Source organism: Cyanistes caeruleus, chromosome 12 (assembly GCF_971803275.1).
Source record: "Cyanistes caeruleus chromosome 12, bCyaCae1.hap1.1, whole genome shotgun sequence".
Taxonomy (NCBI): domain Eukaryota; kingdom Metazoa; phylum Chordata; class Aves; order Passeriformes; family Paridae; genus Cyanistes; species Cyanistes caeruleus.
Window position 1 is genome coordinate 4614776 of NC_141712.1, and position 16204 is coordinate 4630979.

The 16204-nt window shown below is 45.0% G+C and overlaps 1 long non-coding RNA gene across 2 annotated transcripts; it reads right to left on the reverse strand.

The window, feature by feature from the left end:
• Positions 1–477: 477 nt before the first annotated feature.
• Positions 478–3144, reverse strand: LOC111934687 (uncharacterized). Of its 2 annotated transcripts, XR_015275462.1 has the most exons (4): positions 2730–3144; positions 1835–2107; positions 1607–1709; positions 478–1291 (listed from the first exon to the last, which is right to left on the reverse strand). It is a non-coding gene; the product is annotated as an uncharacterized LOC111934687 (long non-coding RNA). The 2 variants fall into 2 exon arrangements; XR_015275461.1 differs by having other exon boundaries at positions 478–1709.
• Between the last annotated feature and the right edge of the window lie 13060 nt (positions 3145–16204).

Below are 16204 nucleotides of genomic sequence, written 5' to 3' on the forward strand. Positions count from 1 at the left end.
GGAAACAATTTCTAGCCAGCATATTCATCAGTGTTATGCAGTAGTGTGTGTGTGTATATATATCTCCCTATGATAAATATCATTAAATCATTTTGTCTGGATAGGATGCAGAAAGCTGCAAATGTTCATTTGCTATTCCAAGCTTATTTTTAGATTAATTTTAATCTATACTCTCCTTCCTGTCAAGATTTACTCCATGATCTGAAAGGCTTTCCAGCAGGGGAATCCATGGATGGCATAATCCATTTTAACAAGACACTTACCATCCTCTCCTACAACCTGAAGATGAAAGAGCACAGCTTTTGCCCTGGTAATTTCCAATTGCAAGAAAGGTCACGTAGAACAAATGGCACAAGTCAAAGGTTGAAATCAAAACAAAAAACTAAACTTTTAAGCTGCACTTGCAGGTACAACCTCTACCATTAGCTTTCTTTTCACACACAACCGTGCTGCCTACTTAAAGCAAGGACACGAGGGTTCTTATTAGGAAGATTTTTTTATTCTTGGTTGCTTCCATCAGATGTTTTCAATAGAAATTAAAACCAGGTGTGCAACCACTCTTACTGAAACCTTAAAAAATTTGAAAACTGGCATTAATTCCCAGGAGTAAAGCCAGGCTGAGCATCCTCACGCTTTCCTTGTGACAAGATCTGTATTTTCACTGTGTTGTTCAGTTGGTGGAAGGGTGGGGGAGAAAAATACTCTGCCTCAGCAGAACCCCAGGTAAAAGGAAACCACATTTCTGATCTTATCTGCTGCACTTCCAAATGTTTTGTATTTCCCTCAAGGCTCTCTGCCTGCTTCAAGTATTGTGTGTTTATATATCCATGCTCCTCCAAGGAACCCTCCCAGGCTCAGCTCAGAAAGCAGGAGCTTGGGCTGAGAGAAACAAAGCGATACTTGGATGTTTCTTCATTAACCTTGAAAAATGGCACATTCTAGGTGCATTCTGCTACATTCCCGTGAGTCTGAGACTTTTCAGAAGGGGGATTTGTGCAGGCAGAAATGCACCTGTTATCTGCAATAGCTTGCATTTAGTTAAGATAAAGTTGAGCAGGTAAGAGCTACGCATGGAGGGTTTCATGCTCTGTCTCACACACGTGCATGCGCTCATAGGGTCAGCATGGAAAATGAGATTAACAATCATGAAACTAAATTATATGGCATTCTTACTGTATAAAAGAATATTAGGGTCCACTTTCTGCAATCCTGGGTAGATCAGAGTAGTCATCTTTTGCTTAAGGGGTGGAGAGGTTTTCAGGGGCTCTGAAGGAGGTTCAGATGACCAGCCCTTTAAAAATAAAATTAAGCGACGAACCTGCTTCATTAATGTAAAACCACAGCATGCTCATTTCAACCACAACATCGTACTGGTCAGGAGAGCTGGAGAAGGATGGAATTGAGTGCAATTAAACTTCTCCAACAGCACTGGTTCAGTGTGGAACCAGCCCTCCATTTTAAGAGTCTCTGCCCCTAGCTGACCATGTCTCCTTCTTGTGCTCTTACCCCTTCCCTTTCGGCAAACATCAAACTCGGGCAAGATCCAGAGCCACGATGTGTTATTGAAAATGATACATTTAACCAGCTAACAGAAAATCCAAGCAACCTGAGAAGGAGCAAGGCTCCGGGGATGAGGAAGGATGGCAGGGGATGGCAGTGGTCTGTCCCTCGCTGGCGGTGCTGTCTGTCTGTCCGGGATGGGACGAGCTCTGTAAAGCCAAGGGCAGGTGTCAGCCGCCAGTGCTGCTGTCCCTGAGCCTGCACCCAGCGCTCCTCCAGCCGGGGCTGCGCTCACAGAGAGCATTTGGGGCCGGGGCGAGGGTGAAGGGCTCACTGCGGGTGCTGCCTCCATCCCGCTGCGGCTGCGGCTGCCCTGGGGCCAGCGAGGCAGCGCCGGGCCCGACCGGCCTCGGGAACAGCCCTTCCAAAGGATGCCCTCCGTGTCCCCGGGCCCCCTCCGCAGCGCCGTGCCTCGGAGACGAGCGGCTGCCCGCGGCCCCTCGGGGTGCTGCCGCATCCAGCCCGCGTCCCTCTCCCGCCGGGCATCGCCCCAAGCACGGGGACAGCGGCGGCTCCTCCTCGCCGGCGCTCCGGGCACGTCCCGGTCCTGCCGGGCACATCCCCGCTGGGCCCGGCCCGGGTCCGCCCGGTGCCCACCCCTGCCCGCCCTCCCTCCCGCATCCCCCCCGCATCCCTCCGCATCCCCCCCACATCCCCCCTCATCCCCCCTCATCCCCCCGCATCCCCCCCGCATCCCCCCTCATCCCCCCGCATCCCCCCTCATCCCCCCGCATCCCCCCCTCATCCCCCCCGCATCCCCCCCGCATCCCCCCTCATCCCCCCCCATCCCCCCCGTATCCCCTCTCATCTCCCCTCATCCCCCCCGCATCCCCCCCGCATCCCCCCTCATCTCCCCTCACCCCCCGCATCCCCCCCGCATCCCCCCTCATCCCCCCGCATCCCCCCTCATCTCCCCTCATCCCCCCGCATCCCCCCCGCATCCCCCCGCATCCCCCCCGCATCCCCCGCACCCCCCGCATCCCCCGCATCCCCGCATCCCCGCATCCCCGTCCCGCTGGCTCCCGCAGGGGATGCCCCTGCCCGGGCTGGCGGCCGGAGCGCGGGGAGCGAGCGGCGCCGCCGCCCCTGGAAAAGTTAAAGTTGTGTGCCTGGCGGGGGGAAGGCGGGCGGCGGAGGGAGGGGGAAAACCACCACCCCAAAGTGCTTACACGAATTTCCCAGCGCTAGACCTGCCTCCGAGATCGGCCCAATAAGAGCTGTCAGGGGAGGCTCCCGGCTCACTTTTCCACATCGCTTCACAGTTCCGTTTGGCAGGCGGGCGGGCACGGCTCAGCCCCGGAATTAGCAGATTTATTTGGAATATCCCTGCTTTCCTGGAGACGTGCGCCTGCCGCCGGCTTGTGCGAAGGGAGAAATTAATAACTGCGCTCCGGCATGCAGGCACAGGGAGCCGGCAAGCCCAGCGAGCGGCGGCTCCGCCAGCATCGGCAGCCTCGGAAAGCATGAGAAGAAAATCTGGAGCACCCTGCCCGTTCCCAGGGACTGGCTGATGTTTTTTACCTCACCCTTTCAATCCGTGAGCGAAGTGGCTGTGGGCGAGCGGCTCCCTTGCTCCTTGAAAGAGTGAGTATTCATTTTATTCAGACAATTTGCGGCTGGCTGGCAGAGGGCTCTGTGGCTTTCTGCCTGACTTGGGCTCTGTGTGCGTGCAAGGTGCGCTGGGCGAGCGCCTTCCCCGTCCGTAGGTGCGCTATTACACTGAACTGGGCTGCCTCATGAAGTCGGATGTTTTCAAATTGCCCATAATGAAAATGTGGTGGGATGCTTGTTAGTATTTTTTTTATTATTATTATCATTATTATTCTCTCGGGAGAAGAAGTGGTGGTAATTGTATTTGTCTTCCCGCTTGTTGGTGGTTTTTTTGGGAAGGTTTATTTTTCCCTTCCCTTCCCAAACCCTCCTTTAAAGAATCGGGAAGACTTTGGATCACAGAGGGTTGCTTCTAAGGCTGGCGAACCCGTTTCTTCTCCTTGTTTTCTTATTTAGTACAATAAGTCTCTGGGCTATTTCACTGCGTTGAATAGATGCAGGGCTGCATTCATGCATTGAAATAGATTGCAGTTTTCGTGCTGAGAATAAAAATCACCCACCAGCCAGATATGTAAATGAGGGAGGAGGAGGCTGGAAGAACCTTTGGGGGGGGGGAGGAAAATCCCCCCGGTTTATTATCACCTTCCCTCCCCCCAAAGCTTTGCACCCCCTAAGTGAGTAAATAAATAGGAACGTTTTCATAGCTTCCTTTCCTCCTCTGAGAGAGGGAAGCATCCCAGAAATACAGCTCTTGAAAGCTGCGATGGGAATAAATCTGTAGCCATAACTAGCCAGGAGTCATCCCTGTCCCACAAGTTGTTTTCCTTCCCATCCTTTGGCTGACTAAACAGAGGATGCTCCCGGCTGAAAGTTGGGAGCAGGAGAAAGCCCCTTTAGCCCCCGCCGCTCGTTCGCTGCCAAGGCTCCCAGAGCAGAAACGCAGGAGCCTGTGGCCCCCTGAAGCTGCTGTGCCACTGAACGCTTCATCTTCTCTTTGAGGAAGGCAGAGGAGGAACACATCCTTCTGTTGTGCCTGGCTCCGGTATCTGCTGGGTAGCAGCATCCCAGCCGGGAGCCAGCATCCCTGCTCGGCAGCCTGGGAGGCGCTGCGAGGCTCCAGCAGCCTGGGGCAGCTTCTAGGTGGCTAATAGAAAAGAGATTAATTCAAATCCTTATTTAGGCTCTGCCTACCGCCATGAAGGTGACACTGCTTAACGCAGGCAGGAATTCCTCTGCGGTTCGCTGCCGTTCGCTCATGTCTTGAATTTGTCTCAATTCAGAGTTCGCGTTTAGCAGCAGACTAAACAGGGTGGAATCAATCCAAGCTGGCATTTAGCGGCGCTGCACAGACCCGCTGGCCTTGCCAACAGGTATCAAAGTGTGCCCTCGCTCTCCTCCCTTGCAGACAGGCTCCGGCACACGCTCCATGCAGACGGGGCTGGCTCTTCTCTCTGGGAGGAGAAGAAACGCTCATACAACTTTTATAAAGGCTGACACCTCGAAAGAGGCAGCCTGGGCTCGCCCGTGTGCCTATCGCAGCCAGGTGTTGTGGGGGATGCTGACTGCAGGAACTCGAACAGAGACAACTGTTTATTGTTTGCAATAAATGTACAATAAATGTAACGTGTTAGCGCTTAATGCGAGGGGAGTTAACAGCTGCTCACTTCAGTTTCAATTAAAGAATGGAGCTGATCACTGCCGAAGCTATGGATAAAGAATCCTCTTAACTTCACTCATCCTCTTTTGGAAATTCTTCTAGAGTTTCCCTGCAAGAAGGATACGGAGAAATATGCGGTGCTCTCTTCATATTCCCCCTCGATGTTCAATACCAGACTGCTGTGAACAAGTGGAGACTTCACAATAGGCTTCTCAGTATATATAAGTGAATAATAAATAAATTCAGAAGAGTGGAAAATTACATTCGTGTACGTTTTACCTGTCTTAAACAAGATGATGAACCTTCTGGAAGAAGTTAGTATTTGGCATAACCGTGAAATTAGCAAATTTCACACCCATAAAATGTGATAACATCAGAACCCAGAAGCTCTCTGCCTGTGGTGTTACCTCCCAGCCTAATTGTACGGATGGTTGTGCCAGAAGAACCCTAGCAAGGGAAGTGATTATTACACGATATTTTCATCCTTTAAACCTTACTGTTCCACCTCGCTGCTTACACAAGGAGCACAGCTTCCTGGTAGCTTCCTCCTAAGCTTTTTATTAACTCCCTTCTTTTTCCAAACTTGCATCCTGGCTATGGAGGACTTTGATTTCCATGCTCAGTTGTAAGCTGAGGGCCTTCCGTGCCCTTGGAGATCGAAGCATTTAATATAAGTTGGTTCTTAAATTATCCAGGTGAGCAATTTGTTAACTGGGCAGGCTGCTAGCCAAGAAACTAACTTTGGACATTTTCTTCAATATTAAAAAATCAATAGCACTCCATGCGCCTGCTTAACAAATGCAACTGGTTTTAACAAGAAGTTCGGCTGTATATGACAGCTACTCCTTTTATGCCTTTCCTTGAAAGTAAAACAGAAGTTTTAATCTCTCTGAGGTGAGGTAGAATCTTCCTTAGATGAAGTCTTTCAGTGCTTTTTGAATATTATTTAGTCATTCCCATCACTTTCTGATACTGAAGTCCAAAAAAGAGTTGTAGAGGAGGAAGTAGAACCACAATCAGATTTAAATCCACTTTTTTGTGAAATCTGTTATCTTTTGAATTTCTGTCATTTGTGATCTTCAGGATTTTTCCAATAACTTTGCACCTTTATCAAATCGATTTAATCAATCCCTGGGCACTTTATTTGCACCAATGTTAACATATGATGTATTATCTTTAAAAAAAAATATCCTTCTCCCTTCTTCAGGATGTGGAACCATTTCAAGTGAGGACTCACAGTCAGCCATGGACATAAATTTAGGTCTGTTAGCCCCTGAAGCTCTTCTTGAATTTTCTTCCTATTTCCTCTCATATAATTGAAGATTTAATATTTAAATCCTGATTTAGGAGGACCATTCCCAGACTTTAGCTGTGACTTTTTTTGACATTTATTGAAAATAGGGGCCTGGAACCCACCCACTTGACTCTTGGTACGCACAGATAATTTGATTTCCAAAATGTGGGGGATGTTGAAGGGAGAGAAACACTGATCTCTGAGATTATGGACAAGAAGGGATGTGAACATGTCTTATAATTTCTCAGAGCTGTGTATTTCTAAGTGATGATTATGCATGTTTTGTGACAGAAAGCGACTGCTCATCGAGGTATTTCTTATAAATCCCCCACACCTATCAGATACCCCATCTCTCAGCAGTGTTCCTTTTCCATTTTAAGGTTATTAGAACCTGACCTGCTATTAATGCAATTGTATGCTTGTAGTATACTCTAAAGTGGTATCATAAGAGTCTTTCATCTGTGAGTATAAAATAATAAAACCTAAATTCTTTCAGTGGGAGGCAAATGCTACGGCAATTTGAGCTTGGAACATTTTAAGCATCATTGCTACCATAAGATCACATCAATAGAATTAAATTAGATCATGGAAACTCAACATTTTTCTTAGTGTTGTTGCCATAGAAAAGGTGGCTCACTTCAGAGCTTTCTGAACATAACTATTTGAGCAACAGACAGACAGAGAACAAAATAAAGTCCAATTTGAGATTACAAATGTGTGTCTATCTATCTATCTGTCTATCTATCTATCTATCTATCTATCTATCTATACATTTTCCTCTCCTTTGTTCTAGAATCTGTTCAGCATGTTTCTCATTTTGTCAAATAAATACAAAATAACATCAGCTCAGTGGCATTTCAATTGCATTAATAAAATTTTGTTCCCAAAATACATTGGGTACTGATGGTACCTGGAGTAGTAAGTGCCGGCTGAAAAGGAAAAAAAAATAAATGTCTGTGAACCAGTTCAGTTACCAGCTGATAGTCTTTTACCTGGAGTCAGATGCTATAAAATCTGATTTCCACCTGCCTTAGCCATGATAGCAGCCTTTATCCATGGGTTGGTTGCAGTGATAGCACTCATAGAATTGATTTGCCGAGGTGTTGATCATGGTGTGCCTTGTGGAAATCATTTGAAATTGAGAATGATGAGCACCCTGGCTCAGATTTGAGATGAGCAATGTCTCCCAGTCCCAGATCTGAGAAGGGAAATCTCCCATGGAAGTGTCTCCAGCACCCTGTGGTGCCCAATTCCTAGGCAAGCTCACAGAGGTGTTTCTCAGTGTGTCTTGGTCAGGTTTTTGCAACAGATGTGGAAGTCCAAAACATTAGGAAAACAGTTTTGGCAGTCCCTAGTTGACAGTTTCAGCTTTTGTGTGCATTCCCCCAAAGTGGCTTTTTCCAGGGAAGCAAGCCCAGCCTCATTTGAGAGCTCCCATTTGCACCCATTTCCTTTGCAGTCACTGATGATCAGATGCACATATTTTATGTATTTATGTTTTAGAAAAATATAAATATAAAACTTAGGTATTTTTATACATATCTATTATTTCCAAGCCCTAAATACTACAGCAAATGGAGTGCATGCATTCAAGAGGGAGTGCAAATCTCCAATTGAATTTTGCAACACTTCAGGATGTGAATCTCTCCTATGGATTAAATGTAACAGCCATGATTGCCCTTTAAGTAACAGAGCATCAAAACTTTATGCCACTGGAGTTTAGATTGAGTCCTGTGTTCTGGTCTCTGACCTTTATTTTTTGTGTGTTTCCAACAGTTAGATAAAAATGAATGGGGGGAAAAACCCCCACAAAATCTCAGCTTGGCAGCTCCCAAAGAAATAAGTCTAACATTGGAGAGCCCTAATTCTTTCCAAACAACTCATCTAAATTGATGGTAAAGCTGCCATTAAATTCAGTGATGCAAAATTAGAAACCTTCACTTCTAATTTCACCTATCTCAGCAGAGATCTGAGGTTTCCTGCAGTCATACTGCACAGTTAGAAAAGCCCAGGTATGTTCTGAATTTTCCTCTTTAAAGATTTTTTTAATGCACACACGCTCATGCATATGGCTGAAGAGTTTATGTAGCTTTCACTAAGTCATGATGCCCAGTCATAATTTTATAATCTCAGTTTAATTGGAATACATGCCAGGAAAATGTGTATTTTTCCTTAAATATTATATTTTGTTTAATTCTGTAGAGAACAATGTCGGTTAAACAAAGCCGAAGAATATGAAAGTTCTGTTGTACATATTTATACATTAAAAAAAAAAAAGGCTGAAAAAGAAGCCCAGAAAGCAAGATATTTATGTCTTCCATTAATATTTAAAGATTTTTTTTTTCAGGAAGTACAGGATAAGCACATCCCAGCTGCTGAAAGTCTCCTGATAAACAATGCCCTGGGCAGAGCACGGTAACACCTAATTCTCAGTCGCAGGCCAACCTGTTTGCCTTTTTATGAGCTGGCTTCATGTTGAGCACAAGTTGCCTTTTCTCCCTTCTCTCCTGTCAATGACAGAGGTCTCAAATTATGTAATGCACTTTCCAAGGGGGGAGAGGGGCTGGGACAGCTGAGGCTGAGCTGGTGCAGTCTGTGCGGTGCAGTTCTGCTTTAGACACAGGAGAATCACTTTAATCAGTGGGCTGGAGAGAATAAAAATTATTTCAGATGGTTTCTTCCTCTTGCTATAGGGTGAAAACAGTGCTGATGGAACTGTTTTTCTTCTGGTTAAGTTTTTGGACCACTCTGGAAGTCTTGTTTGTCTCTCCTCTCTGTTTTGAACCTGCATCACGAGATGATGTTCACACATCAGTGGAGTGTCTGACTCCCAGAAACCCAAACCTTTCTTTTTGCCTAAGTATAAAAAGTGAAAGGGAAGGTTGCAATTTCCTTTTGTTCCTCTGTAGAGCTAAAATAGCTGTATTGCCATTTTAATGCCTATGGCTTTAGTATCAGCTGTCATGAAAAAAAACAAACAAACCCACACCAAAAAAAAAAACAAACAAACTAATCAAATAAAAATCCCACCCAGCCAACCAAAACCAAAATGACATTAAAATATTTTAAATACTTATTTCATTAGGGGGGAAATTTCACCTTCAGCTGCAAACTTCGTAGAACATGCTTTCTTTGTCCTGCACCCGAGCCTGTGTAGCACACTGGAAGTCCAGAGCACTGCACAGAGCAAGGAATAATAAAGAATAAAAATAGTTTGAAGGTTCTGACGACACCCTTGGTGGGTTTCTTTAAAAGCATTCTGGTTCTATAAAGTAGTGCCTGCTTCTGGAAAGACTGACAGAATTATATACAAAAAGTCTAAGGCTTGACAGCTTTAAAGTTTTTCCATATTGATTTTACTATTGAAGAGTAACAAAAATAAGAAATTATATGGGTACCAAGAGAAATTGTACAGTAAGCATGATATCACTGGGTCAAGATACTCTTTTGTGGTTTGGCTTTTTTAAAGAAAGGATTACCTAATAGTAAATATTTGTCAAAAAATTATAAAAAATACTTAGCTAGTCACATAAACCAGACTTTGTAGATACGATAAAGTATCAGGTCAAGCAGGCACATAATAATTTTTTATAATAATAATTGATATATATTTCAGTGTGATGGATGTTGTCATTTTCTCTCTATCCCAAAGCCTCAGTGAAGTTGTGACAAATAAGGACCTATCCTATATCCCAAAACAGCCTCATCTCCACTCCAGAGCACCAAGTTATGATGTTTCCCAGCTAAAGCACTAAAGAGAAAGGAGGATGAGGAATTTATTTTAGAAAGGCTTTTCTAAACCTTCTTTTTGTCTGCCTCTGAAGCAGACCCCTAAAACTGAAGTAACCTGCTTTTGGTAATGATCTTCTAGACAGACAAATAACTCCTTCATTAGGAGCTGTAAATGTTGAAGAAACTGTTGCATTTCTGTAGCTGCACGTCCATATTTTCCCAGTGCATGGATTCCCTCAGCAACATGTGATGCAGAAGCTGACAACTGTGCCTAAACCAGTCATTTAGCATTTGACACAAGCTCAGGAACTCACTTAATAACCTAAAGAACTGTGCAGAAGTCTTTAAAGAGTAACAGAGCATGACTAAGCTTAAAAAAATAAAGTGACATATCTTTGCTCACTGAATTACTCTGTGTGTGGGTGTAGGGCAGAACACCTGAGCCAAAAGCAGGAGAAAGGTGGTGCCTGTTGCCAGTGCTGCTGAAACAAATAATGCTTTAGGAATCTGCTTTTGATTTCCCAGGCAGCCATAAGCAAATTGCCACAAGTGGTAATCAGGATAAAGTCGGAGAGTTGATTTGCAGTTGGATTGGCAGGAAGCTCTGACGGCACGAAGGGCTCCGGGCCCCGCTGCCAGAGCAGAGCTCGTGGAACATTCCCCATCCCCTTTCTCACCCTGTGCCATTCCAGGTGTGTGGCTGAGGGAAAGGATGTGTGGATAATGCTTTAATGCTTTTCTGTGTTACAGCTAACTGCAGGTGACGGAACAGTCCCTTAAAATCACTGTTAGTGGAATCAGCTGCAGCTCCAGGGGCTCTTGTGGTGTGCAGCGGTGCCTGGGCCGTGCTGCCCTGCCCAGCCCCTCTCCAGGGCACTGGGGTCTCACAGCTCCCTGCTCTCACACAGCTCCTCTTGGGGAGAGCTTTCTGTCCCTAGAACCTGCCAGCATCCATGAATAAAACCACGGCATGTTACCATAGCACAAGTCCATCAGACATTTCTTTAAGTACTTTGCTTGTCCCTAATTGCCTGCTTCTCCTCTTCTCCAGAAGTTTTCCTTCACTCAGTTTTGTTGATTCAACTATTTCTCTGCTCTCTGAAGTATATAATGAAACTTCATATGCTTTTTGTCAGCGCAGTTGTTCTCAAAACTTCCTGTTGTTGTCCTATTGTTGATGGGTTCTTTAGTGATCTGTGTTAGAATCTTGAAGGAAAAGACCTTTTGGAGGAGGATTTTGTTGCAAATTGTTTCTGTTAGCTCGCATTTCACTGGTCTGTCTTACAACGTTGATTGCAAATAGCATGACTGCAGGGACAGTAAACTGCAGTGGAGAAGGAATGGGAATGGAGACCAATTATTTGGAATGTGTAGCTTGCATGTTGTGGGGGCTGAGGGGGGGGTAAGAGCCTCTTAAATGAAAATTGCTCTTGGTGGAATTACAGCATGAGCAATGGCCTAACCCAGCTCTGTCAAAATGATTTGGTTTTAAAAACACCTTACTATTAAAGGCGTTTAAGTTAACAAGATGATTTTGACAGAACTGGGTTAGGGAGTGACTGCACGCAGTTCTGCTGGCAGATAAGAGGCAGGAGAGTCTCGCCAGGGCATGCAAGTGGCACTCTGCAGTGGGCACTGTGAGCAGCATCTGAGCCACTGCCATGGCAGCGTGGCTGATTACAGCCTCAATCCCTCCTCATCTTGCTCTTAGGTGGAGAACTGCCTCTTAATTTGACTATTCTTTGAGTAAGTGAGTAATCTTTACACAAACAAATAATCCACTGAGGAAAAAGAGTTTGTTTTTTTTTTTTTATGGCAAGAAGTATTCATTCCTTTTCAGAGGAAAAGATGAGCATGCTGCTTTATCCAAGGTGATTTAAATCAAGTTCAGGTACAATTTAATAGATCTGTACTGGAAACAGGATGAGTATGGAGCTAAATTATGCAGGAGAAGATGACAAATTTATTTGTTGGATATGGTGACTTGATAGTTCTTTTCTGGTGGAATTTAGGCTTGTTCTGTTTTAATGGCAAATTAAAAACCTTTAACTTTATTAATCTTTTTAACAAATTACTGCATTGCAGTGGTCACCTTTTAAAGCTACAAGATGTTTTTAACATGACTGTAGTGAAATGAACTCTATCAGAAGCACTTTCCTCCACTCATACACAAAATGAGCTTTATATCTCTGTGTCCACTGCCATACCTGGCTCTAACTCTATGCAAGGGATGAACTTAGAGCATAACCTGCACAGATCTGAGTTCAGAAGAGGTGCCAGTGTGTATGACATTGTTTTCTGAAGCTGTGTGCTGGTTATGTCCTCCTGTTAGGTCATAAACCTCATTGTAATCACTTTGGGTTGTACTCGTACAAGACTTACACGCTCCATGGCTGAGTTTTATGAGTAGTGTTCCAAGATGCAAGTTCCTGTGAACAGAATAATATTTTTCTAAAACTCTATCAGCACACAGAGTGGAAAACAAACCACTCTGCTTTATCTGTACTTCTCTGTAGGCTGTGCATGGAGAACAAAATTGATGAATACAGTCCTAAGTCTACAAAAACATAAGGCAGTCGTTTGAATCTCTGCTCCATGACATAGTGGAGCATTTTCTTTCATCTATTTGCTACATTAAAGACATGCTTTATATTTTAAATATCACTTTCTCCTCTTAGGTGTGAATGGAGAACTAAAGCTGTTTTGTAAACAGCTTTGCTGGATTAGAGTTGATCTGGAGTTGTAAATATCCGACGGTGTACAGGGAAACCACTCAGAAAATCACTGCATTTTTGTTTAAGACAACAGCCCAAGGGCATCTGAACATGTGGAGATTAAAAGCAAAAATTACACTTTTATCAAATCCAGCAAAATCTTGATGAAGGTGGAGCACTGCCCCAGCCTGGGCCCAGCACAGCAAGGAGCTGGAGCTGCTGCAGAGAGCCCAGAGGAGGCTCCAGGATGAGCAGAGGGATGGAGCAGCTCTGCTGGCAGGAAAGGCTGCCACAGCTGCCATTGTTCACCTGCACAGGAGAAGCTTTGGGCTGAGCTCAGGGTGGCCTTGCAGGGCCTGAAGGAGCTGCAGCAAAGCTGGAGAGAGACAATTGCCAAGGGCTGCAGGGCCAGGAGGCAGGGAATGGCTGCCAGTGGCAGAGGGCAGGGCTGGATGGGATCTTGGGCAGGAATTGTTCCCTGGCAGGGTGGGCAGGCCCTGGCACAGGGTGCCCAGAGCAGCTGGGGCTGCCCCTGGATCCCTGGCAGTGCCCAAGGCCAGCTTGGACATTGGGGCTGGAGCACCTGGGACACTGGGAGCTGGCCCTGCCATGGCTGGGGTGGGAATGGATGGGCTTTGATGTCCCTTCCCAGCCAACCTATTCTGTGTTTCTATGATTCTGTGAAATACACTCTTGAAAGTCCGTGTTCTTCTCTTGTTCTTATTGCTTAGAAAAAGGTTGTTCTGGCTTCACTGGAACTGAAATAATTTTGCTGTAATTCCATACTCACCACTGCTTTAGACCATGGCATAATAGAAGAAGGGAAAGTGCTGCTGTGGCTCACCTTCTGGTCTTCCTTGATTTCCAAGTCTGCCTTTACATACAGTTTTTAATATGTTATTGCAGGCTGGTTCAGCAGCCCTATCATCCCCTCCTACACATTTAATCCAGAGGATTACAATTTAACTGCCAGGCACTTTTCAATTTTCCTATTGACCAATGTGTAAATTGCTGGGCCACATATTTAAAATACCTTCCATCAGCTCCCAGCCACATACATGGAGTTCTGCTCCCAGGAATAGGCCAGAAGAGTGATTTCCAAACCTGGTAAAGCAATCTGGGAGCAATCCCACCTCCATGCATTGCAAAGTGTATGCCCTGATTCACTGAGAGAGCCTGAATGAGAGTCTGTTTCTCAAATAACTCCAACAAAGCTCCTGCAGTCCAGGCTGAGCTGTAGAGAACTTTCTGCATCTCGATAGCTCCACACTGATCACATTGCTGTGCAGAACTGGGACGTGCCCAAGTCCCATTGGGTTTTTCTCCTTTGCCCTGCACTGCCCAGCTTTTCAGTGCTCAGAATCTCGCAGCTCTGTGTGCTCTGAGCTCCTCACAGGGCTGCTTCACTCAGGAGGGGCTCATGGCATGGCATGTGCATTGCTAATATTTCTGATGTGCTTTGGACTCGTTTGCCTTAAGGTATTGCTGAGCACACTGAGGACAGCCCAGTCACAGTGAATCTTCTCTATTAGTGTGAGTGGATAGCACCTAAATTTGATTGGAGTAAATGAAGAGTAACAAGCAGGAAGTCTGGGGGAGGAACCGAGGAGGGATGCACTGAAATGAACTTAATGCTTTCTAAGGATTGAGAGTGGCAGTGTGAAAACCTAATATCCTGTTCTTTCTTCAACCAAAAACGTTTCTGGGAGCTTCCTATTGTTTTAGCTCGTTTATTTAATTTATTTTAGAAGGCAGGCTGTGGAGATTAATTAGGAATTGTTTTCAAAAAGCTTCTTGAATATGAAAGGAAGTGCTTTATTATTATTTGGTCCTGTTGATTAAAAGAACTATAGCAACTTATGATGGAAGTGTAAGGAAGTCAGTCATGCCCACTTGGGTCCTTTTCTCTGAGAGGTTTTTGGGGTTTATGTACAAAGTCATTTTTCACCCAGAAACAGAGTCACACTGGAAAGGGAAGGGAACATTTTATTTTGCTCTGTTCAAGCCCTAAAAAGGACCCTTAAATTGTGTTTTCAGTTTCTGCCCCCCATTTTGAATTTAATCCTGGATGTTGAATGAAGATGCTGCCTCTTGCTCTGTTTTACAGTGGTTCTGTTTCTCCTGTGTTTTGGTCCTTGCTCCATTGAAGAAATCAGAAAAATCTGTGTCCTGGCAGGTACAGGCACCCACTCATCCAATCAGATGTAAAGAGGATCCCATTTGAGAAAATCCAATCACTTGGACTGCAAGTTTGGCTGTTTCTCTCTGGGTACCTTCTAGCACCAAACACACCCCTGGAAATCTCTGTTTAACGAGTGCCAGAAAGAAGCAGTAAACTCCATTTAATTCCCTGCACTGAAGGTGGCTGATGCATCCCATCATTAGACTGTTTGCTCCTCTTCCTTTTCTGGCACTGAGAGAATGTCAAGACATTTCAAGCCTCTCTTGTTTCTCTCACATTTCCCCCAAAACTTTCTTGCAGGAGCTTGCTGTATTCTCTGATTCCTTTATTTCCACCCCCAGTTGGCAATGAGGCCTGTAAAGCTCCAGGTTCTCCTGTAATGGATATTCCCCTCATTCTGGATGCATTGTCAAAGCCCTGCATTATTAGCTCACCATTCTTCCATGCTGCTTGAGAGATTGAGTTTCACTTTGGTAGCAGCTCCTCTCTCCTTCTAACAAGACAAGTTTCTCACAGTTTCAGGCTTTCATGCAACAGATTTCACAGTTGCTTTGGCAATTACTGAAGTTTAAAAAAAAAATACTTTCTACATTGTTTGCTTTTAAAGTAACAACTGATTTTTACTGGTCATGTAAAAGGTGTTCTGCATATTTTATTCCAAGTGTGTATGAACCTTAAAAAAGAGCAACAGAGCACCCCCAGCCCCCCAAAAAACATCAGCTAAGCTCTCAGGATTTTCATAAGCACGCATCACTAGGAATTAATCTTAAAGTAGAAGAAAACCAGCCTAAAACACAGTGTAAGCTTAAGAACAGGCATTCCTTCTCTCTTGTGTATAGTGGTTTCTCCTGAGATTGTTTGGCTATGAATCAAAGGAAATGTACCCAGACTCTTTTCACATAACCCTGTAATGCAGCCCCTTTCTCTGAGCCACATCCCATCGAGTTTTCCGTGTGATCCATGGCTGCATTTCTGGGTTTGCCCATCCTTCTGGCATCAGCCCTGCTATGTTAACTTACCTTTCCATTTCAAGGAATATTTACTCTGAGATGAAACCTGCTGTGACCTTTTAGTACATCAAAGGGTGGGCAAGGAAAGAAAGACAAAATGCTCCCAAGAGTCCATCTAGGAAAATGGCTTTGAAATGGAATGTGTTCTCTGAGAGTCAGGGGAACACAGTGAGACCTGGAGTGCAGATGTGCATAAATGAGTTTCCTTAGGTCCTGATAGTGGTCTGGTGTGGGAATCATGGATTTCACAGAGGATTTAGCAGTGCTGTTTCTCTGCTGGGCTGTGAAGGGTTTGCTGGGCAGCAGTGCTGCTGCAGAGAGGTGATGGTTAAACAGACAATGGGCTGCTGGAGCCTTCTACACTCAGGAGAAGTTGTTTTTTCTTGTGGAGGAAAGGAACATAAGAATGCTCCTTTAATGCACCAATGCTAATTAACGAATAAGAACATGATTTTCATTTGCTTATATGGCAGATTATGTGCTTGTAACTGACCACATTAACAG